This window comes from Sciurus vulgaris (assembly GCF_902686455.1).
Source record: "Sciurus vulgaris genome assembly, chromosome: 6".
Taxonomy (NCBI): Eukaryota; Metazoa; Chordata; class Mammalia; order Rodentia; family Sciuridae; genus Sciurus; species Sciurus vulgaris.
In genome coordinates this window covers 145,236,836-145,262,345 of record NC_136466.1, presented here as the reverse complement: position 1 = coordinate 145,262,345, position 25,510 = coordinate 145,236,836, and the positions used below count along the sequence as shown (strand labels likewise).

Sequence of the window (25,510 nt, the reverse complement as noted above, 5' to 3'; positions counted from 1 at the left end):
TATGAGGGGACACAGACTGTTACTTCCAAGGTTCTGGGTTCCCAAGACCCAGGGGCTAAGTGGGAAGAAAAGGACTGGTAAACTAGAGCACCAACCAAAACCCAAGGTGTGCGTGCGCGTGTGTGTGTGTGCGCGCGCGCGCGCGCGTGTGTGTTTAAGCCTCAAGAACCACTCCCATTGTTTCTCCCCCTTACATATCTCTCTCTCTCTCTCTCTCTCACACACACACACACACGCAATCACACACACACACACACACACATACACACACAAAACACATACAAATATCACATTCGTCATCCACGTCTCCAATTTCCACAATACAACCTTCAATACAATTTCATTCCCAAGAACTGTTTTGAAGAGTCTCTTTACATGGTATTGTACTTCTGTATCTTGCCCCATGATATCTATTTCTTATTGTTCTGGTGGTTGTCATCTTTGCCCAAAGAGCCTGGATTAACTTGTTTTTCTTCTATATTGGGGATTAAAATCAGGGGCACTCTACCAGTGAGCTATACCCCAGTGCTTAAAACAGAAAAAAATTTTTTTTTGAAATGAGGTCTCACCAAGTTGCTCAGGTTGACCTCAAAATTGCAATCCTTCTGCCTCAGCCTCCTGAGTAGCTGGGATTACAAGTGTGCACCACCCCACAGGCAAGAGTGTAGAGTTCTTACAGGGATCTGCAAGGTCACTTTCTAGCAACAGGATTCCACATTCTCAGAAGACTCACTCGGAGATACTCTCATCTTCAGTGCCCATATTCTGTTAGCATAAACTGCTGCAGCAGGTAGCACAGCAAACACAGGCTCAAGATGATTTTTTTCTTGTTTAATTTATATAAAAGTAACATGAGCCTGTTGGAAGAAAAAAGAATTAAATAGTAAGAACAATTTATAATGGAAAGAAACAGTCTCCTACTTACCCCCGTGCCTCTCCTAAGAAACAACCTCTTAACTATTTCTGGTTTTTAATTCTTGTACTTATTACCTTCAAAATACTAAATAATATGCATAGGAGATTTCTGAATGTATCAAATTTATATTTAGCCTATTGTCTCCCAGAAATGAAAGATGAGGATTTAATTAAGTTATTCAACCATTTTCTCCTCTCCCACCTCTTCTTCTTTATATTTGATGTATTATCATTTTTATTTCTTTGCTTGTTTATCTTTAATTACTTTAAATAATATAGTTATGCCTCAATGTCTTATGTAGCAGGTTCAATTTTCTCAAGCCATGTTCTTGAGCATAAAAAGGATTAGCTTTCTTTATTTTCTGTAAGTAAAAGACCACATTTCACTAGCTGGCAGAAACCTTAATCATTGTCAATCCCCAGCACACTTGGCCATTTCACATTTAAACTACAGAAAGTCAGATTTAATTCCTCCCTTCCCACTCACTCTTCCTGGAAAGGCAGGCCGTTTCAGGGGATTTTTGTGGGACTGAGGCATTAGGAGTGGACAGTCTGCTGGTCTACAGTTGGCCTACATCCTACTTGGCATCTCTCTATAGTCAGTCTTCAGCATCTCTGTTGACAACATGTACTGAGCTATTCAAGGCACCACCATGATCTCTGACTATTCCTCCATATGGTTTGTGCCATCTCTGTTTTGGAAAGAGATCCCGTTAGATCTACTAGCCCTTCTGTTGCACTGTTTAGAGGCACAAGTCATTTTCTGATTCGCCTCGGTGACCACAGGAACACAGAAGTCTCGGCAGACCTGTCTCAGGTCCTCTGCGCTCAGGACTGCCCCACTTCAGTTCCCCGTTGACAGCTATGACACCGTGCTGTTGGCAAGTGGGCACACTTCTGTGAGGCATGCTGTCTAGCCTGCGCCTTCCAGAGAAGAGGCTACTCCTCCTTTCAACTCTTGCTTTTTTCAGACTTGCCCCCTCCTGCCCCAGGCTAGGCCAGGGTGGGCAGAGTGCAGGCAGTCTCCCGAGGGTGTTTGCTCTCCCTCTAACTCTCTCGACCTTTAACCTCTTTCATTGCTTCTGGCAAACCTACCTTTACACCCTGGTTGTGGAATTCAGGGGCATATTTCTTTCTCTGGCAAATCAAAAGTTATGGGTTTCAAGACAATGAATTTCAAAATCATACTCAAAATTTTAAAAGCCAAAAATTTTACTGATACATGTGGCTATGCCAGCCCTTCTCAAAGTAATAAGCCCAGAATGTCTCAATGTAACATAATGTATTTAACAAGGCAAAGACTTCAGGATTGAAAAATGAAAGATGCCAGGGGTTGGTGAAGAATTACTAAATATTACCATAAACCAAGGCAGCAGTCAGTATTTCTTCTATTCTATGTCAAGTGACACTATGTAGCATATCTCTCCTTCCTTCTTCCCTTCCTCCTTCACTGTACTAATTTTATTAATCAGTTACTGTCCAGTCTCAAATGACAAAATGCCTGACTTACAATGCCCTAAACAAATCTGGATTTAATTTACTCAAATAGCAATAAGTCCAGAGACTGGCCATTGTGAACCGATACAACCAATAACAGTATCGCAGACAGTCTATCTTCCCACCGTGCATTCTTCGCTCATTGGCTTGCTATCCCATGGCTGCGAAACGACAGGAGCTGCAGGAACAACAGCTGTGTGTAGGTGAGAGGAAGGAGGGCTGAGGCCAGCGGCATCCTTCTCCTTTATCAATAAAGCAAACGTTTTCTAGAGAAGGTCCCTCTGCATACTTCCGTTTGTGCCTTACTGACCAGCACTGTGTCAGATGGCTGGCTGCCCCTAGCTATGTAGATGACTGACTGATCATTTATACCTACAACCTTTATAATAAAGATGGTAAACAGGGAAGAGGTTGGAAATAGGCATAGAGTAACCCAACTTACACTGTCCACCAAAGTCTTTCCTTTGGCTTCTCAAAATCCACATATGCTAGTGGAACACACCATGTCCATCTGCAAGGGAAACAGCCAGAGTCTCAGTTGCTGCATCCAACTTGAAGGCCGCAGCCTCCAAGAAATGGTCTATCCTGTCTGCCAGTTGTGGATGGTTTTCCTTGGGGTCAGATGATTTATGACAAAGCAAAAACACCCCTGATGTGCAATGGAGAAGAAACAGAATAACTGAGAAAACAAAAACAAAACAAGACAATACCTGCCCATTTGGGAAATGGCAGAATGAGGAGTTCACTTTTCCATTCATGTATCAAATCTCACTCTAATGAAGATATTGGTTCTGCTCTCTCTGTGAAGTTCCCGGGACCTTCTCCTTCCCTGATTCTGTTCTCTAGGAGATTCATTCTTCACCATTTTCCCCCATGGCCCACTTGAAACTAGTTGAGATGTTGCCCTCCAGCATCACATGCAAACTTTGCAGCGAATTTTCTTCCAGTGAAAAATCAGGTGTCTGAGAATTACTGTCAGGTGGCAGTTCTCAGACAGGAGTGATTTTGTGCCCCCACCCAAGGGACATTTGATAAAGTCCAGAGACATTTTGATTGTCAGAAAGGGGCAAGATGTTAATGGCATCTAATAGATAGAAGCCAGAGATACTACTAAACATCACACAATGCCCAGGTCAGTCTCCTGTGTAATTAAGAATTATCTGGTCCGAAATGTCAAGGTTAAGAAAGCTTGGTCAATCACAAGAGTCCCATTCCCATTTCTAGGGATTTTATAGGCATAGACATGAATAAAAGACCCAATTCATGAGATCTAATGTGACCCAAAGGACACTTATCTCCAGATTGTATGAGAAAATAAATAGCCTTCTTACTCATGCCAATTTTAGTAGTGTTTTTTTCTGTTACTTGCAATTGAATATCTTAGCTGATACAGGTATTATTATTTGGATATTGTCTCCCAAAGACTGTGTTGAAAGCTTGGTCCCCAATTCAGCAATGTTCAGAGGTGGGGCTTTGGTGATTAGATGAGGGAACTAACCTCGTCAATAGATTAACCCATTGATGAGCTCATAGCTGAATGGGCTAGGAGAATGTGGGGCCCAGCTGCAGGAAGTAGATCATGTGGAGTGTGCCTTTGGAGAATATATCTTGTTTCTGGCTCCTTCTTAGCTCCCATGAAGTAGCAGCTTTGCTGGGCCAGCTGCTCTCCACCAAGATGTTCAACCTCATCTCAGGCACAAAGCAATGACGTCAAGCAACCATGCAATGAACCTCTGGGACCATGAGCCAAAATCAGTCTCTCCTCCTTTAAATTGTTTTTCTCAGGTATTTTGTCACAGCAATGATCTTTCTTTCCCAAGTGACTGGTTTTTGCCCTATGATAGATGATTCTTTTCAATTTTGTCCTATGAGTGATGATGTTCATTTGTGTTTAACAGCAAAAACTGGGTGACTGATGTGGCTTTCTTGTGCTGTAGGTATATACCTGCAAAAGACCTCTCCTTGAGGGAATTCCGATGGTAAGTCATTCATATGGATGAAGCATGTCAACAACAGTTTTGTTTGAGAAGGTTTCCTTTGTAAGGCTTTAAGATGAGTGAAGGACCAGGCTGTTATGCTGCAGGTCTAACATAGGCACCAACACATTGCTGAGACCTTAATATTTTCTTGGGGTTTGTAATTGTTTTAGAAAATGGGGTCTGTTTTGGCTGATTCACTAGGTGGTCAGTTAGTTGGTTTGGCTTACAGATAAGACCTATGTTTTTGTTGTTCTTCATACAGAGCTGTAAAAGCCATCTAGGTAGTTGTTCCTTTGGATTATCTTTTATTCATCCTGTTACTACTGACTTGTCGCATGGTTTAATGTAAAATCTGGGATCTCTTCAAGGTTCTTGGCTCCCACTCATGCTGCTGCCTCCTAAAGCATGTCCTGGGTTCCCTTCCTTCAACACACTTCCATTTTCTATTTCCCAGAAATTCAGCGAACTTTCTCACCCACAGATGACCCACCTCTCCTTGCCCTTATCCTGGCCTTCTCACTATGAGGTAACTGCTTTTATCCTTTTGTCTTAGTCCATTTTCTATTGTTATCACAAAATGCCTGAGATCAGGTAATTTATAAAAAGTAGAAGCTTGGGGCTCATGGTTCTGAAGGCTGAGAAGAGCTTGGTGCCATATCTACATGGCACCTGATGAGGGCCTTCCTGCCACTTCATAACGTGATAGAGGGTATGACACAGAAAACAAGTGTGCTAGCTTTTGTTTTAAAGCTAATGCCATCATGGGATCTCTGCCCTTGTGACCTCATCTAATCCTAAATACCTAACAAAGGTCCCGACTTCATGTATCATTACCAGGAATTTGGGAATTGCGTTTCTAACACATGAGCTTTGGAGAGACACACTGAAACCATAGTACATTTTTTTTTTTTTTGTCCCAGATGAGTTTGAGGGACTGTCTAAAGGTAAATGTGTGCTCAATCTGCCATTGTGAACAAAAGCATGTACTTCTCAGAGAATATCCTGTTACACCCCTGAATATCTTTTTTTTTTTTTTTTTTTTTTTTTTTTGGTATCTGGGATTGAACTCAGGGGCACTCAATCACTGAGTCACATTCCCAGCCCTTTTTTGTATTTTATTTAGAGACAGAGTCTCACTGAAATGTTTAGCACCTCAATTGCTGAGGCTGGGGTTGAACTCAAAATCCTCCTGCCTCAGCCTCCCAAGCCGCAGGGATTACAGGCATGCACCACTGTGCCCCACCCTGAGTATATTCTTCTAAGAGAATGTATTGCACATTAATAGGTAGCATCAAACTAAACATGAAGTCAAAGACAAAATCTGGGGCTGAGATTCCCATTTACCAATGCTCCAGAAATTTAAGCATTGTTTTCTGGTTTGGGGGCAGTTAGATGGCATCTCTCTCTATATTGTGGCTACAGGCAGGATTTGGAAAAATGTTTTACCACTAAAGCTTGTGTGAACTGAAGAAAGAAAACACTGGGTATATAACAAGGATGACCATGATCTTTTATCTCAAAAAGTTAACCTCTCAGTCATAGCATTTCATTACCTTGTAATCCAGTTACATTGTTTCAAGTCTGCCTATAAAATAATGTATGAATCTGTAGAAGAAGAACAGAGGTAAAGTAGTTCATGGAATTTATAAAGCCAGTCCTGTGATTGGAACAAAATTTGACAAATGAATCTCCTGGAAACTCTTTCTTTCATTAGCAATGTTACTACGGCAACATGAACAGCAGGACTGATATTAGGGACAACTAATCTCTAAATTTGAATTCTCATGATACTCAGATGGAGAAAGAAAATACAAGAAATTTTCTGAAAAATTACTTTTAAGTTTCCAGAACTCTAAGCTGTGTGTCGTTCCAGCTTCCAGCCTTCACTTCACAAACAGGAGACTGAGAGTTAGACAGATTCTGGTATACAGCACTCAGAATGTCACAGATAGTGGGGCAAAACCCCAAAGGACACTTGAGCGGAGAAACAAAGGGTAGTCTCTGGAACTGTGGGGAAATGGCTTTACCTCCTACTCCAGTGAAGTGCCAAGCAACCATCAAGGATTTGGAAGTCCCAGCAGCCACATGCCCTCAATCTTCAGAAGGAACAGAGCACAATGAGCCTCTGATTCACTGAGCGAGGGCCCCAGGTGAGAGCTACAGTCCCTCCTTCCTGCTATGAAAGCTCAGAAAGTAACCCTCCCCCTGGTTATGGCCGTAATTCCTCTGCCGTGTACCACTTTCCTCCAAGGCTCTGACCTTGGTAGCTGCCCTCCTCTACAGAAACCCAGGATTTCAGGTCACTGCGGCCTTCATATCCTGCATCAAACCTGCCCAGTGTAAAATCATTTCATGTTCACTTTCTTGCTAACACCCACATGTATTCATGCTAAGTAGAGTTTTAACAAAACTCCTGTGAGAACTATATAGATGTAACACTAAGTAAAGTTTTTTCTTTTTTCCTAGCCAGCCCCTTAAAATGTTTCCAGTGTGGACATATTTTAAAGCTCTCCAGGTGAGAGAGCAACTACTTATTTGCAAGGTTGTGCTGGGCACTTATTCCCCTATAGTCACTTGATGGCACATATTTATCTCATTACTCTTTAATGGATAATAAGACATATCTAAAGAGAAAAGACCACATAGGAGGAAATTCTGCATGAGACTGTCACAAAGCAACCTAGGCAGAAAATAACAGACTATTAGCAAAATACTAAACTGGAAAATAAGTACCTGAACACTACATTTGCAGTGTAACAGATAGAAACACTGAAGTGTTTAAGCTCTAATCTATCTAAAAAGAACACCAAAAATATTCAAAACAAGCCTTGGGACCCATTTGAGATTGCAAGGTGTTTGCTTTCAGTTAGTTGGAGTATTTTCAGCTTAGGCTGAGATTTCTTTCTTTCTTTTTTTTTCAGATTCACATTGTCAATTGGTTTTTGCAACAACTAATAATTTCTCTTTTAAAGAATAGTTGTGTGTGTGTGTGTGTGTGTGTGTGTGTGTGTGTGTGTGTGTGTGCGTGTGTAGTGTTTTCTGCAAAAGGAAGAGCTGGCTGAAGTTCATGACCCTGTTTACCCATGGCCAAAATGGCGACAGTGCATTCTTGGAAGGTCTTCCCTGACTATGGGTTTGGTTGCCTTTTCACACCCGTGATTCAAACTGTTCAGTCAGCTAAAATGGATAACAAGTGACCTGGTACAAATTACAGGAATTTGCAGGACAAGCTCCAGAAAGCACTCAGCCAAATGCCTATGCAGTTCTAATTCTTCTGGGAATGGGCCAGAGGCCCCTTGACAGTGAGCATTTCTGATTCAGGGCAGCTTTAAGCCCATCTTGAAGTAAAGTGAGAGCATTATTGGAGAAGTGAGTCACTTCCAGGGTGAGGACTGGCTGTGTTTTTAATTTATCTATCGAACTTCAGTCATGATGAGTAATAATCCTATAGAAAATATCAGTTCTTCACGAGAATGTCAATACCTGAAGCAGAGTGGTTTGTGGGCTTCCTCCTAGGACTCAGGAATACCAGATTTCGAATGGCAAACTGCAAATGCCCACAGATCTTTTACAGTCATGATACTACAAGGGACCCATGAGGTTGGGTATTTCCTTTTTTGTTTGTTTGTTTCTGTTTTCTCTGGTAAGCACACCAAAATATAACTCATAAATATGTTCTTAATTTACAAGAGCAAGGAAAATTGAGTGTTTCTTGACAGCTCATTTCGTCTTCCATAATTGAGTTTCTGCCTGCGCTGATGCTCATGGGAAAGGGAGGAAGGGAACTGAAGCCTCCTGAGCACTTAGCTGTGTCTGCTCATGTGTCCCAGGCTTCCCGTATTTTATTATCTTTCATTCATACGCTACCCTAGGAGATATTTGGCACCATTCCTTCAATTTTACAAAGAAGCCATTTAACTTTTCAAGATCACAGTACTAGTTAAGTTTTGTATACTGTATCCAACTTCTAAGGCCACCCGCCTCCCGTGACCTTATTTCCTTGAACCAACTCAAAGTATTATCTAAAACTAGTGAAAAGGTGATTTTTTCTTCTTGGCCCACCTTGGAGATGAAGCCTCTGGTGGTTGTGCTCTTGTAGATTACGTTGTATTACATTAAGCCATGAACAATAAAAAAAATTCACTGTCTTGTTCTTTATTTTATTTTCAGTGGGTACAGTTTGCCTCTTTGTTATTAGAGATGAAATTCAAGATTAATTCTCAGTCAACTTCTGAGATAACCTGAAGTAATTTACAAGCTGAAGCGACATGTAAAATATGACATTTACATCAGAAATAGAACTGAGTTGGTCAAAAGAAACTAATCCAGTCACTCTGTCATTCAAATATGTATTACCAGCCCCCCACCCCCACCCCAATCACCTCAGCAGGACCAAGATTAACTCATTATTGCACTTAAGTACTGAGTAATGCCCTGGTAATAAAGGAGAAGGGGGAAATATGCTCTATTACAAAGTGTGAACTTACTAAAAAGTTAAAACTATAAATTTCACATGAAAAATAAAAGATTCCCTCAACAAAAATCAAGTATGGATCTTTACAGAAAGGGAATTAAGTAACCTAGTGGAGAAAATCAAAACTGCCATTTAAGAAGTACGGGACATGCTGTTCAAATGGATGATTCTTATATTGATCTTTCATATACTTAAGCTTTATAGGAATTAAAGTATTGGTCATCAAACATCAGGGATCAATAACTGGCACAGAGAAGCATTTCTGAACCATCTGACAACAGTACAAGTTTCCATTCCCCACATTACACAGAAAAAAAGTATCTTCACCCAATAAAATTTGTTTTTCAAAAATGAACTCAAAATAAGATGATATTAATCATCTATTTTTTAAAAAATGCTATGGTATGCTTTCAAAAGTCAGATATTCATTAGTTCTAAAATATTTAACACAAAGTACATGTACTAGGTATTGTTTGCCTTTTGTCTGGTGGAATTTGGGTGATAAAAAAGGAAAAAGCCTGAGACACACAGATATGCAACAATAGAACCTGATTCCTGCAGTCCCCTTCCTGGCCCACCCACTTTGGCCTGCCTCAGAGTTGAGAAGGGGTAGAATGCAGTGGATCGTTCTTCAGGAAAGTACAGGAAACTCCCACAATGCAAAAGTCATACAGTGCTAAGAGAAGATATGTGGTATGGATCCCCACAAGACTGTGTTTCCAGATTCTTTTCTTCTTAAAATATGCCATCTTCCCTGAACCTCTTTCTACTTGATACTCTGCAAGCATTTGACATTTTCGACTATCCCACTATGTCTTAGAGTCTGTTCTCACTGCTTTTAGGATACAAGTGCTCTAGAGATTCTGTTCCCCTTTTGGACTCCTCTCACTCTTGTCCTGGCTTCTCTAAACGATATATCTGGACCTTATCCCTGGTGCCCTCATCTAAAATAAAATTAAAAACTGAGAGCTTGCTCAATCTCCACTGTTCTAAACAAAAAAACAAGCTTTTCATTCCTAGTGTTTGCATGTCACCTTAATTTTTCCGTGAAACTCTTTCACAGAGCTGCAACTCCAACTGTGTCATTTGGGCTTTCTATTGGCTTGGTAGGTATTTAGTGAACTCGCTCATCAGGATCTTGAAAACAACATGGCAGATACAAAGCACATTTTCTTGCACATCATGGACCAAGAAGCGGCAACACAATTCTCCTGGATATGCAGATAAACCATATGCACATGTTGTCAGTTTAACCCCCACGGTTTCTAGAAATGTGATACTTTAACCCTATTTTGGTTATGGACTTCTTTGAAAAACCAACACAGGCATGTGTCCTTGTGGTGACCTTGAGCATGAGTCTTTCTGATCTCCCAGTAGCTGTGCTTGGAAACACTGCAGTATCTGCACCCAGTCTATGCTTCTGACAGTCTGCTCCCAGTTACTTCGAGTAACAGGAACGATGAGGCACAAGTGTTCTGGGTGACTAATGGGTATTTTGACTGACTGCTACGGTCTGAATGTCCCCTCCAAAACTCATGTTGGAATTAATTGCAGGTGTAACTGTATTAAAAGCTGGAACCTTTAGGATGTGATTAAGTCACGAGGGCCGAGGCCTCGTGATGAATCAGTGCTGCTATTGCATTTATCACAGGAGTAGCTTCCTGATGAAAAGGATGAGTTTAGCCTGGTTTTCCTGTCTGTCATGCACATGCTGCTTGCCCTTCTGTCATAATGAAGCACAGAGGCCCTTGCCAGATGCTGGTGCCATATCTGTGGATTTCCCAGCTTCCAGAACCATGACCAAATAAACTTTTATTGTTTATAAATTATCCAGTCTGTGGCATTTGCCCACAGCAGCAGAAAATGGATAAGACACTGAAAGATATCCCAGTGGCTTCGCTGAAATTTTCTTAGGTGGCACAGCATTTCTAAAGGGCATCATGAAAACTTAACTTTCTTTTCCTCTCTCCCTCCCTTGCTTCCTTGCTTCCTTCTTTCCCTCCCTCTCTGAGGACTCTCAACTCCATCCCCATTATCTCCCACAGACATTTATCCTGAAATGCCTTGAATGTTTAATGCCATCTTGGCATCTTCTCATTGAGGGATGCGGGCTGAGACTGTTCCCAGGTTACATTCACAGTGCACTCCGGCAACATGAGCTCATAATCTTTGAGGTATACACAGTCCTGTAGTCCACCCAAGGGCCTGGAGTGTTGCTGGGCCACCTGCCAAGACCCTGCCCTGGAAGCTGCCCTTTCCTGTCCACCATCACCACCACATTTCCTCTATGCAGGCTTGCCTCTCTTTCTCTTGGGACGTAACACAGCCTTATTGATCTTTCTTTCTCTTACTTTCCAATCCCTTCTTCATGAAAATTCCAGAACTTTCTTCTGAAGAGAAACAAACTCTATTTGCATCATTCTCCTGTCCACAGGCCATGAACTGCTTGCTGTTACTTATAGGATGGCACTTCAGTCAAGGTTGCCTTTGTTATGCCCACCCTTTCTCCTTCCCAGACTCGTCCCCACTCTTCAGCCACAGGTGTATCTTGACATCTGTGACATTGCTCCTGTATTATAAGATGGCAGTCTGCTAGATAAAAATTATCTTCCTGTGGCTGGGCATGGTGGCACACACCTGTAGTCCCAGGAGACAGGCAGGCGAATCACCTGAGCCCCACAAGTTCAAGATCTGCATAGGTAAAATAGCAAGAACCCAACTTAAAAAAATTATCCTTCTAGTCCTACTTAGAATGCCACTTTCCCCCTGAAGTCTAGTTTCCATCTTTATCCCAGTGTTCACCACGTAAGGTGTGACGAGGAGCTGCCTGACCAACCACATTGTACACTCCACCGAAGACTGTTGATCAATCATTTCCTCCCCCAAATTGCCTTTCCCTTAGCAAGTTTCCATAAATATTTATTGACTTGAGCCACACCTGAAATGTCTTGCAGAATTAACTCAAAACTCATCACTCTGGCCTTTCAGTCCCTGCACATTATGGTCCACAGAGCACTTTCTCACCTCATTGCAAGGTCATCTTCCAGAAGCCTCATGCAGTGATGGATTTTGTGCCATCAAACTGACCATGACCCGGTACTTGGGAGTTAGCTTCAAAAACCAAGAGAAGATCTTTCCTATTAACCAAACTTGTGAGAATGATGTAGAAAACCAAAATGACAGTTTACAATTTTACAATAAGAAATTCTTGTTGTAGAAACTAGACCACTCAGAATGTCTATGCTCAGTAATTTTTCTCTCTGTGGGCAAATCCAAAAGGAATGTTAAGTTAAAATCAAAAGAATGCTTGGCAAGTACAGAAAGAAAAAAATTGGATTAATTTAATGTTTAATAACCTCATTTATTAATTCATTTATTCATCTAAATGAATATCTATTCAAGCACTCTGATGCCAGCCTCTCTGCAGGCCATGTTTTTACCAATGAGACCAGAAGACTAGAATCACTAGGGCAAACTTCCTCTTCCCTGATAGGGCTTGATGAGGATTACCAGATTCTATTGGCTAGGCTCCTAAGAATGATTAGTCTTACTTTTTCTGATTGTTTTCTTTAGAGGTGTTAATTTCATATATTCTATCTTATAACAATACAGTCTCCTGGCTAAGGGAGATAGTTCGATAACTAAGGTGCCCTTGTATATCTGTGCTCTGACACCTTTGTATTGGCAGGCTTCTTCCTGCAGCTCGTGGGGAAGAACACTGTGGCCTCTTTGCTATTCCCCCATGCATCTCCCACTTGTCCCTTCATAGAATGCCCATCCAGGCCAGCCTGCTCTATTTTTCCTGAGAACACACTTCACTCAAGTTTGCCATGGTGCCATCTTCCTGCCTGGATACCCACTTCCTCCTGTACCTACCTCTCCAAAGCATCCTCACACTCCAAGAATCAGATCGGATTGCTGTTCCTCCTGTGGCCGCCTCCAATCATTCCATCCTATCTGTTAATGCTATCCTCCTTGCACGCCCTCCCTTCTCAGAACTCTCATTCATACTGACTGCCATGTATTGATCACTTTACTGCATGCTGCTGGGATTTTATTTAACCCTCTATTGAGTGCATATCATGTCTTATCAGCTAAATTATACACTCTTTGCAAATAAAGATTTTGCATTAAATAGTTCAGATCACTGTTATGCACATGCAGAGAGAGGAAGACCTTCCCTAAAACCCACTTCCTGAGACCCTCTGCCACAATAACACTGCTCCTCCTAGAAGGCTCCTCCTGATCAAGGCCCCTTCCAACCATGATGCTCTCGTTTTCTCTGGGCCTTTCTGCTGTAGTCCAGCAGTAAACCCTACTGACTCCATCCCCTGCCTCCTGCCCCACCTCTGTCTTGCCCCTATTCTCTAGCCTTTCTTTCCATCTTGGCAGCTCCCATGATCCTTCCCAAACATATATTTCCCACCCCCAAACCCTCAACCAGCTCCATGGAGCACCATGGCCTTCAACCTAGGAGTTTTAACTTCAGCCTTCTCATGTTCTACCCCATCTTCACCCAAATCAAACTCTATGTTCTTGCTGAATGTGCTGCCCTTGGAGCCCTTGCTCGCCTCCTTCCTTCCTAAGCCCAGTTGAGGGGGATTCACTACTGGAGTCCCCAGAACCATAACAACAATTGCCTCTCCCATGGGGCTGGAAGTTACTGGGTCCTCCAATCAGGACTAGGCATCCAGCTCCATTGTCTTGCAGGAGTGGCATTTGCATGAGAACTTCTGGGTTCTGACTCCCACCTGATCAGCACCTCGGCCAGCACCCAACGAACAGACTGGCTGAGCAGCATGACAGCCAGAATTCCTGTCTTGGCAGCAGGATTCAGGCCAGGGGTGCTGCATCACAGGAACAGGTTACATGACTCTATGCACTAGAAGGAGGTAAAAACCACGTGACCTCCTCCTGCTTCTGCTGACTCTGGCAGCCACATTTGAGATTAAGGGTACGATGATTTGGATATGGTTTCTCACCCAAAGGTTCATACAGTGAATTCCCCAAGGGGCTGTGCTGAGGAGGTGGAGGCTTTAAGAGGTAGAGCCAGTCCCTTTCTATTTTTCTGCCATGGTGTGAAGCAGCCAGGAGGTCCTCACTGGAACACTAGCACCATGCTGTTTAGAATTTCCAGAACCAAGAATCAAATTAATCTTTTTTTTATATACATTACCCAGCATCAGGTATTTTGTTATAGCAATGCAAGACAAAGACAAGTGGAAGAGAGATGAACTCAAAAAAGATACAGGCAGAAGAGGAAGAGAAGGCTCTGAAGACTCTACTGTAGGAAGAGAAATGAAGTGGAAGCTTGTTCCCCTTTATCATTACCTACCCCAGGGGATACCTCAGTCAAGCTGTTCTCTAAACAGTACTACCCTAAGAACCCAGAAGTGGCTGAATCAATAGGAAACGGCCCTTCTGCTGGTGTAGCTGTGTGCACCCCCTGAGTGCATTAGTTGTGCTTCCTGGTCTTTGCTTAGGGAAATTGGGGCTCAAAGGTGAGACTTCTGAGACAACAGACAGCAAAGGCTTGTTGCCTTTCAAGGAGGTTCAGATCCCATGAAGGAAAAGCTGTTCTGCCAGCCTCTGTTGATTCCAGCTGACCAGGGGGCTCTGCTGCAAACTTATTTGAGGACTGACGCTCTGTTCCTTCTCCCCACAAGTCAGATGGGCATGGGGGAGAACTTGACACCCACCAAGCATAATATTTTAGGATCAGAGAATTTGGCGGACAGTGCGGGGTACCCAGTGATGCCCAGATAGGGCACAGATATTCTCAACCACACCTCTACCAACAGCATTCATGGTTTGAAATGGTCTGTCCATTTTTTCATTTGAAAAAAAAATGACAAAGTTACTGGGCATGGTGCTGCACCCCTGTAATCCCAGAGGCTTGGGAGGCTGAGGCAGGAGGATTACAAATTCAAAAGCAGCCTCAGCAATTCAGCAAGGCCATAGCAACCAAACAAGACCCCGTCTCAAAATAAAAAAATAAACACAGAGCTGGGATTGTGACTCAGTAGTAAAGCATCCTTGGGTTCCATCCCTTCTACTGAAATTTAAAAAAAAAAAAAAAAAAAAAGACAAAGTATTAAGAACTTGCCTGAAGTCACACTGCTAGGAAGGCAAAGCCAGCCCTCAACGTCGGTTGTCAGACACACAACCACCACACAATATCATCTCCTTTAAGGCTGAAGATATTTCTTCTTTCTTGATCATTTTAAATCTATTGTAAGGGAAATCTTTCAGGTATGGAAATCTTTCAGGCACTCATTTCGACAGGTTGGGAAGCAGAGAGCACTGAACGTGTGGACAGCCCCTTGTTCCTACTCTTCCATCACTGCGCCACTCAGTGGATGCCTCCCAGCAGCAGCTGTCATGGCGTCACCCTGTTCAATTCACACAGCTTCAGAATCGACTCCTCTGCCCCCCAGGCCTTGACCCAGGTGACGGTGAGGATAGAACCCTGGTGTGCCCGCACTGCTTTCTTCACTCTGACGGTCCCCGCAGTGTGCACAAACACACACAGTGGGGCTTGCAGACTTGCCCAGTGGTTTCCTCCCTGCATGCCCCATGGTGCTACCAACCTTCTTGCATGAACACATCTTTCCAAGAATGGTGTGAGTCCTGACTTTCCTCCATTGCTGCTTGGGCAGATCCTTCTGGATGGAAATCCCGATGCCAGTGGTTGCTTCTTAGTCCTGTATGCACACCAGGCTGAGCTTCTGTGGCACAAATTTTGTAGGAAGCCCAAAGTTATTTTCTAGTATACTTTTTGTGCAGTTATTCTTAAATCAACCTTTGTTTTTTCTTTCATTTTCCCTTCATTATCCTCTTATTTTTAGTCTGTCTTTGGTGCAAATCTGTTTTTCTTCAAATTATAAAATCTGCTCCCTGACAAAATACTACTTGATTTTGAGCTTACAGATACATTTCATGATCAAATTTAATACATAGCATGAATGTCCTGGAAAATAGCATTTAGCCAGTTCTTGATTGAGAACTGTTATTTGTCTAATTATAAACAAGGTTCTGGGTCTAGAATTTTTAATTCTGACTACAGACTCCACATTGTTCTGGCTCCCACCACATCTCCAGCTATTTTTGAGATATTCTTTTTCTCTTTTTGTTTCTCTGTCTGAAGAGTAGAAACAACCAGACTCTCATCTTTATTGAAAACCCTGGTCAAAAAGAGTCATAAAGTTTGACTAAGTGTTAATTAAACATGAGGCTTTCTTTGGGGCAGGGTTTTTTTTTTATTATTTTTTTTTTTTAGGGTTTCTTTTTTAAAAATTAAAAAAAAATATTTAGTCATACATGACAGTAGAATGTATTTTGGCACAATATACATACATAAAGTATAACTTATCCTCAGCCATAAAAAGAAATGAAATTATGGCATTTGTTGGTAAATGGATGGAACTGGGAGTTTCTCAAGTGGTGCTCTTTACTTACGTCTGTGTCAGGACTGCATTTTGGGGAGTTGAAAATAAAGGTGGATAAGTGGGACACTATATTCCCTGGTAGCCCCAGAATCCCAAGGGATAAAGATGACCTTTTGTTACTGACAACAGACAGGACTACTAAAAGCCATTATCTACTTGAGGCCTTTCCTGGAAAAGACCCTCATGTTTCTAGTTATCTAGTAGTAACTTAGCGGAGAAAAAACACATGTGGCACAAAGGACTGCAACATAACATATTCCCATCACAACTCTCTCAAGCTAGATGTCAGTCAACAGAGGGGCCAATAACTTACTTATAAAGCCAGATTCTTCTGGATTTACTACTGTGACATTCTGATTCCAATTCATATGGATAATGTGGAACCAAGGAAATGGCCCTCAGATTTCTTTTTGTCTTGGTGACCTTTTGTATGTCTTTCTTCCCTGGCTCTGTCCTCAAATGCTTTTCATTCAAAGTAAAGGCAAGGATTTCATTTAGGGTCCACTTCACAACCCTGTAGCTCCCTCTCTCAAATACCATGACTAGAGTTGAATAGCTTCACAGCTAGCAATTTATGGCCCCAAATTCTCCAAATTACATTCCATAATGAGTACACCCTTCTGATTCAGAGTCCTCCAGTTAATTAATTACAGGACCCAACTAAAATCGTTTTTGGCAGATGTTGTCCAAAATGTAATTGGTTCATATCCAATTATCTCATAAAACAGGTAAATTTATTTAGAAACTGAAGTAAGTACATCTTTCAATTAATGCATTCTGGCAGTATCAAACTGCTTTGATCAAAACTGTGTCATCAACGGGAACATTATCTGGGTTTTATATGGTCATTGAGGGGAGCTAGTAATAACTGCTCTAACAGTTTACAAGCCCAGAGCTTCTTCTCATGCTCTATGATGTAAAATTTGCACAGCTTAATTAATCATCTTTTAAAGGACCAGAAAAGTCCCAGAACTATTTCCTAAGAACAATCCTAGCTTTCTGAACCTCGCCTCTGTGCAGTGGTCAAATGGCTATCAAAACACATAACATATTTTGCCCACTCACAGTTTATAAAATAGAATTCAATTGCCAACAGGGTATTTTATTTCTAAATGACATAGTTCCATCATCAATTGATACTAACATTAAGACAGTGTCCAAACCCAACTATTGACTGGCCAATTCTTATCAAGATGTCAGGTCAAGAAAAAAGTGACATTGATGGGTAGTTATTTAAAATATACAAGATATATTATCATATATATGTGCATATATATGACTATTATTGTTTTATATATATACATATATATAACTCAGTGCTATACAAAGCCTATCCTTTGATCAAACTTGACATCAGAAGGCACATAATTGAATCACGTGATAGTTGCTTCTGCAGAATTGTTTTCCCCAAGCTATACTACAGGCACTAAACCCTTAGCTTTGATCAAGAGACACCAGAACAAAGGCCCTCAATTTCAGATGTTTCTTTACTATAGGAATATTGCTTGAAGACATTGCCCTCTTGGTCACTCGGTGTCTCCTTTAAGACCCTACTGTGAAATGCACTTTGGAATCCATGGTCATATAATCTATAGCTACCCAGAGAGACATAGACTGTGTTAAAATCATGGTGTCACCTACTCTGGGCTGCAATAATGGGTAGGTTTCAACAGCCTGGATAGCAATATGATGGTGCACAAAGGAGCTCCTTAATTCAGGACTTTATGGACCTATTAAAAAGACCAGTGGGAACTATATTCTTTATACTATACAGTAAACTTGAACCTCTCTTAGTTATGATGACTTGTAATTCTGGACAACAGAGTCATGATATCGTTTACCAGACCTGACTCAAAGGCTGGGTGGGCGACTCTGGGAGTCCGTTTGTTTTCTATATCCTCTTGCCTTGTTCCACTGCCACTGACAAGTGCATTCCACATTGTTCTTACTCCATCCAAGTCCAAGGTGGAATTTTTTCTTTAAAGAGCACTTGCCATGGTATTGTCATGCCCTTGCTCAAGTTGACTTCACGTGCAGCCTCAGTGAGTGCTGTACCCCCCGTGTTCACTCTGCTAATTCATTAGGAGTCCAGGTTTTAGCAAACTGCCACTTCCCTCTGTGTCCCCAGCCCACGAACCATTAAAGGCTGGTTTTGCTTTACCCAAACACTAAGGGAGTGGCAGAGTTTAACTCCGCTTCCTTTGCTTTGGAAATCAATGTTCAGCTGAACATATAAGCATACTGAAGCAGTCCCTGGCTAAGTCAACAGTGAACAGCCTCCTGGCTGCTGCAGTCCAAGAAGGCTCCTACTGAATGATTTCACTCAGGGTGCAGTAGGAAGAACCAGGGCTTTAGTACCTTTGGGCTTAGATTTGAACCCTGGCCTTGTCTCATACTACTGTGTAACCTCGGGCAAGCTAGGTAACTTCTCTGAGCCTTGATTTCTTCATCTACAACTAGCACTTACCTTGGTAAGGTTGTAGTAAGGATTGCAAATTACTTCTTCTAGAAGGAGGAGGGTAGAAACAAAGAAAGCAATGGGGAGAACAAATGGCAAAAGAGATGTATATTTTTAAATGAGAATGAAAACCCGCATCTCCCTTTTTCTCCTTTGACTTTCAGGAAACAGATAAATTTGATGTTCAGTTTGAACAGTAAAGTAGACCTAAAAATTCCAGTATATAATTTTGAATGTTTCTTTCTCCTGCATCTTTTGTTCCTACTTTCCCTTATTCCTCATTCCTCATATTTAGAATTCATTATTTTGTGTGGCTTTTTTTCCATGTGACTTTGAGCTTTGCCAGAGGTTTGGAGGATGTCTAGTCTTTTATGGATTGAGATGGGGAATGTATAAATCTGCACATCCAGAGATGTTGCCGTGAGCATTTTTGTGGCACTATGTAATAATATAATCTATAAAGCTCTCTTCTTACTTAATCCTCCCAATGACCCTGAGACAGACGTTATGAGCTCCATTGCTGAGTTGAGGCAACTCAGCCCCCAGGAGAAGGCTTCCTTAGCTCACTTAACCTCCCCCTGGAGTAGGAATGTGATGTATGACCCAAGTCTTTTGGGTCCCAACCCAGAGCCTTTTCTTCTGCCTCTGACCTCCCTCTCCACAGAGCCATTAGCCCCTTAGGCTTGCTGCTGGGCCATAAATAACACTGAAAACAACAGTACCGCATGTCACACACCTGCTCCAGGCTGGCATCTTACCTGCATTGTTTCATTTAGCTCTCCCAGTAAGCCCAAGATGCTGCAGCCGTATTGTCCTTAATAAGCCATCAGCGATGCAAAGGCAGGCTCCCCACAGTCCCACGCCAGTCAGGGGAGAGCTGGGGACTGAAACCCAGCTTAGTGCAACTCCAAAGCTTTTGCTCTTAACCAGTACCTGCAAGGCCATCGGTACTGTCACCGAGTGACACTTCCTGGGGGTAGTGCTCAAAGAACTTTAGGCTTGTGTGATGTCACTGTGTGGCCGCAATTGAAGCAGACAGTAGCAGCAGGCGATCCCTGCTTCTCTGACCTCTCTCCAGAAGGAAGGCCGTGCTGCGCGCGGGCAGCAGATCGCCTTCGCCACTAACCTGCCTCCGTTCATTAAAGTCTTCGGCCTCTGTGATCCCCTTTGGATCTGTGCGAAAGGGTCACTATCTCAGGCTTTGTGTCCCAATTCATGCTTTCCTTTATGTTCTACCTACATTCTGCGGCTTTCTTAACATTCTCTTTGCTGCCTGTTTTAAGAACTTGACATAGATGGTTACTAACAGAATACATGTACTAGTACTAGCCCTTGGAAGCATCCTGGAACTGTTTTTGGAAGTCTAATTATTACCTTGAAGTCTCTTCTTTTTATCTTTTGAGATTTATTCATCTTTTAGACCCTTTTACCTTAAGATATGCTTTTAGGTTACAATAAATAAGGCTAACTATTTCTGGATGTATTCAATCGGGGACTTGCGCTTCTTTTTCATCTTGATGCATGCACAGTTCTTTTAATGTTGATGGGTTGTTTTATTTACCTGGTTGGCTGCCTACTTTCTTGACCAAATTCCAGTGTCTCCTCTTTGTTGTTGTATCCTCAGCTCCACAGTAAGCCCTAAGGTCCCAGCTCCATCTACTCCTGGATGCCAGATTCCAGGTAGCTCCATACCTTCTTGAAATATTGGTTTGGGTTAGATTTTTGATCATGAAATTAAGATCACCATTACCTTTTCTATCTCTCAGACTGTTATGAGAAGTAAATGAGATACCACATGTTAAAATGCTTTAAAAGCTATGTGTTGCCATAAAATCATAAGATCATCACTGTGGTCCCTGGTGCAGACTCCTGATAAAGGGCATGTGCTTAAGGAATATGCCAACATTAATTACAAAGGCATTTGGGCCTGCAGCCTAATTATCTGGAAGAAAAGCTAAAAATTCTATAACTCCATCTTGTTGCCTGTCATGAATTACAGGCACTGGTTTCAGAACTAAGGCTTTGATGATTGACATTTTTATCCAGATTATTACCATCAAATCTGCAGAGACTCGGGGAGGAACACAGCACTTGGAAGGCAGATTGCTTCATGGCACTATTTTTCAATCCTCTTAAAGCAGAGGTCAGTAAACTATAGCCTAGGGGCCCAAACCAGCCCACCATCTGTTTTTATGCATCCCAAGCTAAGAATAGTTTTTGTCTTTTTAAATAGTTGGAAAAAAAGGAGTAATATTTTGTGGCATATGAAAAACATGGAATCCAAATGCCAATACCTATACAGTTTTGAATTTTATCTACGATTTATGTAAGTTTGTCTTCTCTCCTGTTACTTAAGTACCTACATCGAAATCTGGACTGGCGCACAAATACTAAAATATGTACTATCTTCACATAGACAGTTTGCTGACCCCATCTTAAAGCACTCGTTCTGCACGTGAGTCCCAGGCATTCTAAGTCCTCATCAGTTGGAACACTGCCAACGCCACTGAAGGGACTTAATTTGCGCCGGGACTCTAACAGAGAGATGAGTATCTAAAAAAGAAGGCTGAGGCTCGGGGACTGAAAGAGCAGAGGGGTCCATTTAGGACTCAGTCAAGATGGTAATGTGACAGAGAAAGGAAGACATAAAAGATGGCAGTGGAAGAGACAGTCCTCTTGGCCAGATGACCCAGATTTGGCTAGAGTTGAGTGGTCTGCTTCCTGCCCCCTCCCTGTGGAGAGGACTCAATACTCGTCTTCACTCCATCTCTGCGACCATGACGGAGCAAGAGACATTTTACTAATACTGTGACGGGAAAACAAAGGGAGCATGCAATGCCTAATCTCCGGTAGATTTCTCTCTGCCTCCTCTGGTCAGCTGCCTGCCGACCTCGTTCCTCATGCTGTGGCTCCCAGACTCTGGGAACCACGGGGTCCCTTTCTTAGCCTCTAGCTCTCTTACCTTCCTTCCAGGCTTTTGGTTTTTCTCTCCCTGTACCATTTAGCTTTGTCCAGGTCAATCTCACATCCCCAAACTAACTGCTTAACACTGCCTTACAATTTGCCTCCTTAGGCAGGGGGTTAGGAGACATATGAAGTTTCCCAACACAGGAGCATGTTGGTACATGAGGGTCCTTTTTATGTGGTTTGAGAGTACTGTCAAGTACTGCCATCTCTCGATGGGTTTCTTACCCGTGGGAGGATGGAGAGTATGGCTGGGATGTGGAGAAAGAGGAGGAGTTAAGACATCGAAGCCAGAACTTTCCCTAGCACCTGTCAAGACTCAGTGCACGATGTCAAGTTTTGGAAAAACTGGAAATGTGTGTGACATGGGAAGCAATCACGATGGTGCCCAGACAGAACAAAAACAGAGGTGCCGTGGTTCTGGGAGACGTTTGCACACCAGGTTGTCCAGTCACGGTCAAGGCTTTATCTGGTCTGCAGTTTACTTTCACTGTTTGTTGTACAACATTGCAACATCAATTAAGCTTCTTAATGTGGCTTTGCTCTGAGTGACAGACCCAGGAGGGCTGAAAGAGTGGAGGGCGATGTACAGATCACCGACGCTCTGTGCTTAATGACCTGGGTAAATTCATCATGCAACCTTCTAATTGAGGAGGACGCATTCCCACAGCAGCTGGGAGAACAACCGAGCAGGAGGAAGTTGGCTGAGCAACAGCCACTTGTGGAACCAAGGACAGACCGTCACTGATGAGCGTCCTTTCTCTGGAATATTCCATTGTAAGAAAATGAAAGCTTACTTTGCCACCAATTCCTTTAAGCAGAAATGGAGTCTTACTGGGTAAAATAACACTGATTAGCACAGCACTACAGAGAAGTCTCGAGGGTCGGATTTCACATCCCCTTTGGACTTTGTCTTCAGGCAGTTAAGCATTCAGGAGAAAATCCCTTCTCTTCATGTGGCTTCTTCAGCCACATCATTTGTGAAACAATTTTTAAGAGACAAAACACAATAGATCCCCACACTTGTATTCCTCTTATCTGAGATGCCTCTTGAAATTTCCAACTAATCTTTTACATGGTTAATTTCTCCCCACTCCCAAGCCACACCATTAGACTTTTTTTTTTTTAAAGAAAAGAGGGAGAAGGGAAAAAAATAGATGTCCCTTGTGTTACTCAGCAAGAGTATGTGATTTGTAAGTTTCTAAAAATCCTTCCAGCCCTGCTTATTTTGACAAAACTACTTAACACTTCAAGCAATGAACTACAGGGCATAAAAGTATAATCTGCAGAGAAAACCTTAATCCTCCATAGTAACCTATTTGAATCTCCTCAAACACATTTCGGTGTGTAGGCCTGGAGAATTAAGTTAATTGTTTGATCTGAGAAGAAAGGCAATTAGGGCTCTCTCTTGATCTTTCTGGTTGAATTCTAGTCAGGGGCAGCCACTGTTCCCCACAGCTCCATTTGAGACCTCTATTATTAGAATAATAGAGGTGAGCATTAGAATCGCTACAGTTAAGAGTCTCCTTGCATTTTCATTATGAGTTGTTTTATCGGGAAATTTCAAATCATGATGGGCTAATATTCAGCATATAAATGGTCAGTTAGCTGCTTTTTTTTTTTTAACTTCATTTCAAATTTCCTCCTTAACCTGAAATGAATGAAAACTTACAGAATCAGTTCTTGAGGTGATAGGTCAGCTGGATTCCTGGTTCTGGCTAATTTATAGGTAGAAACCCTGGGCGCGTCTCCTTACAGAGAGACATCCCTAGGGCGACTGAGTGTGCAACACAGGTAAGGATCTCCCTGGGGTGGTCTCAAAGGGAAATGATGTTCTGAGCATTTGCTTCAAATGGAGCAGCTCCCAAATTTCTGAACAGAAGTACCATGACAATCTAGTCAGAGACAAAAACAAGATGTGTTATGTAAGATTAAATAAAGATCATTTGTCCATAGCAAATACTGAAGAGGAGTTGCTGCTAGAGATGACAGGTTGGTGACTAAAGTCTGTCCCACACCACCAGTTAAGTGCTGTCATTGATGACTAAGCCTCTTCTAAGGTTTCTGTGGCTCTCTCTCATTGCAAATAACGCTCCTGGAGCTGTTGTACATCTGCCTTGTTCACTTTACCTGGGCGTCCGCCTTGGAGAGGTGGAAAGACCAAGGCTGACGAGAGTGACAAGAGAAGACAAGCTGTCTGCTTCCTGCAAGATCCCACTGGCAGATGCTGAACTATTTTAGCATTTAGCTCTTATCTAAATCCAGGCACAGGAGACCCAGAGAGGGAGAACATGCTCCATCGGTCTCCGGTGGGTCATTCTCTTCGTCTCAGCCTGCGTTCCTGTAGGAGGATGCTGAAAGGAAGCTGGAGCTCCTCTTGGGTGTTGTGGAGGAGCCCTGTTATTTTTAGTCAGCAAACAGTAGTGGGAGCACATGAAGAGCCAGGCGCGGTGCTAGGAGCCCAGGGTTCCAAGGTGCATTCGTGATGGTCCTGTCCACCAGGAGCTTGTGAATTAGTGGGGAAAGATGGGTAAGTCAAGAGCTAGTAACGACATGCTGTGGCAATATGATTTAGGAAAAACCCAAAGAGTGTACACCTCACTTAAATTTAAGATCCAGAAAAAGCCTGGCTGAAAATAGTGTTTGAGCTAAGGCCAAATAGATGAGTAAGAAATAATGAGCAAGGAGGTGGCCTGTTTCAGGCAGTGTAAAATCCTGGAGGGGAGAGAAATCAGAAAGTATTGAAGGATCTGCCGTTAGTTCTATAAATCTGGAAACTGGCATTTTGGTGGGGCCAGCACAAAGGACCGGTACCTGCTCCTGAGGGCTTTCATGCCATGGTCACTCTCTCTCATAGGCCCCTATGTGGCACCTGAAACGTAGGTGTATTTCCTTTTTTAAATAGTGTACTCTTTGAGGACAAGGACTCTGCTTAGTGTTCATACCCAGAATATAGTAGATGCTCATCAAAAGCCCCTGGACTTCATATAAAGTAAGAAACAAGTATCTACATGTTCCCCTGACCAGACCCAAAGTGACTTTTGAAAAGAAACTTTTCCTATTGGGCTCCTTTGGGACCAACCATCAGCATGTAACACGCAGCTGAGTTAGCGTATGAACTTACCCTCTTGCCGGCTCCTCTCCAGAGCAGAACTAGAAGAGTAAGACTGAGTTGGACTGGGTGGGAGGCAGGACTGGAATCTGGTCGCAGTGGCCTGCCAAGTTGTTCCACATGGCTAGCTACGGAATCTGGTGGCCAGCCTCATAAAGCTCCACAGAGTGCTGATCCTTGAGGCCAATCTTCACAGAGTGTCTGCCGGATTCCACTACATGAGCTACACTAGGATTTTAGACTTCACTTCTCCAGTGGGCCATATAGCCCATCTCGTAGTGTGCCAGCCTCTTACGCTGGAGGCCTTGGTTCGAGTCCCCTGCCCTCTGGGATTGTGGAAATAACAAACAAAGGAAACAAACTTCTCCACATTTTAAGAGCCATTAATTTGGAGAGAGAAGTCGAAAAAAGCCAAAATACTACAGAGAGGGAAAAAAATCAAGGCCACATAAAAATTCCTGAACAGCATGTTGACTTTGTTACTGTTTTCATGAACATTCAAGATCAGTGATGTGTTTGCTTTTAAAAAAAAAAAAAAATTTTTTTTTGCTTTGGCTCCTAACATTGTCAAGGTCACCTGGGACTCCAGTGTGCTTCTCCTTCCAGTCCTGCTGTCTGCTGCTGGCATACTAGGCCATGGAAACCACCTGTATGGCATCTCAT

At 42.5% G+C, this 25,510-nt stretch overlaps 1 long non-coding RNA gene across 1 annotated transcript; it reads right to left on the bottom strand.

Annotated features, from left to right (window-relative positions):
• Positions 1-280: 280 nt before the first annotated feature.
• Positions 281-25,095, bottom strand: LOC306663891. The gene is made up of 4 exons (XR_013764575.1): positions 24,860-25,095; positions 15,456-15,593; positions 2,855-2,923; positions 281-857 (listed from the first exon to the last, which is right to left on the bottom strand). It is a non-coding gene; the product is annotated as an uncharacterized lncRNA (long non-coding RNA).
• Between the last annotated feature and the right edge of the window lie 415 nt (positions 25,096-25,510).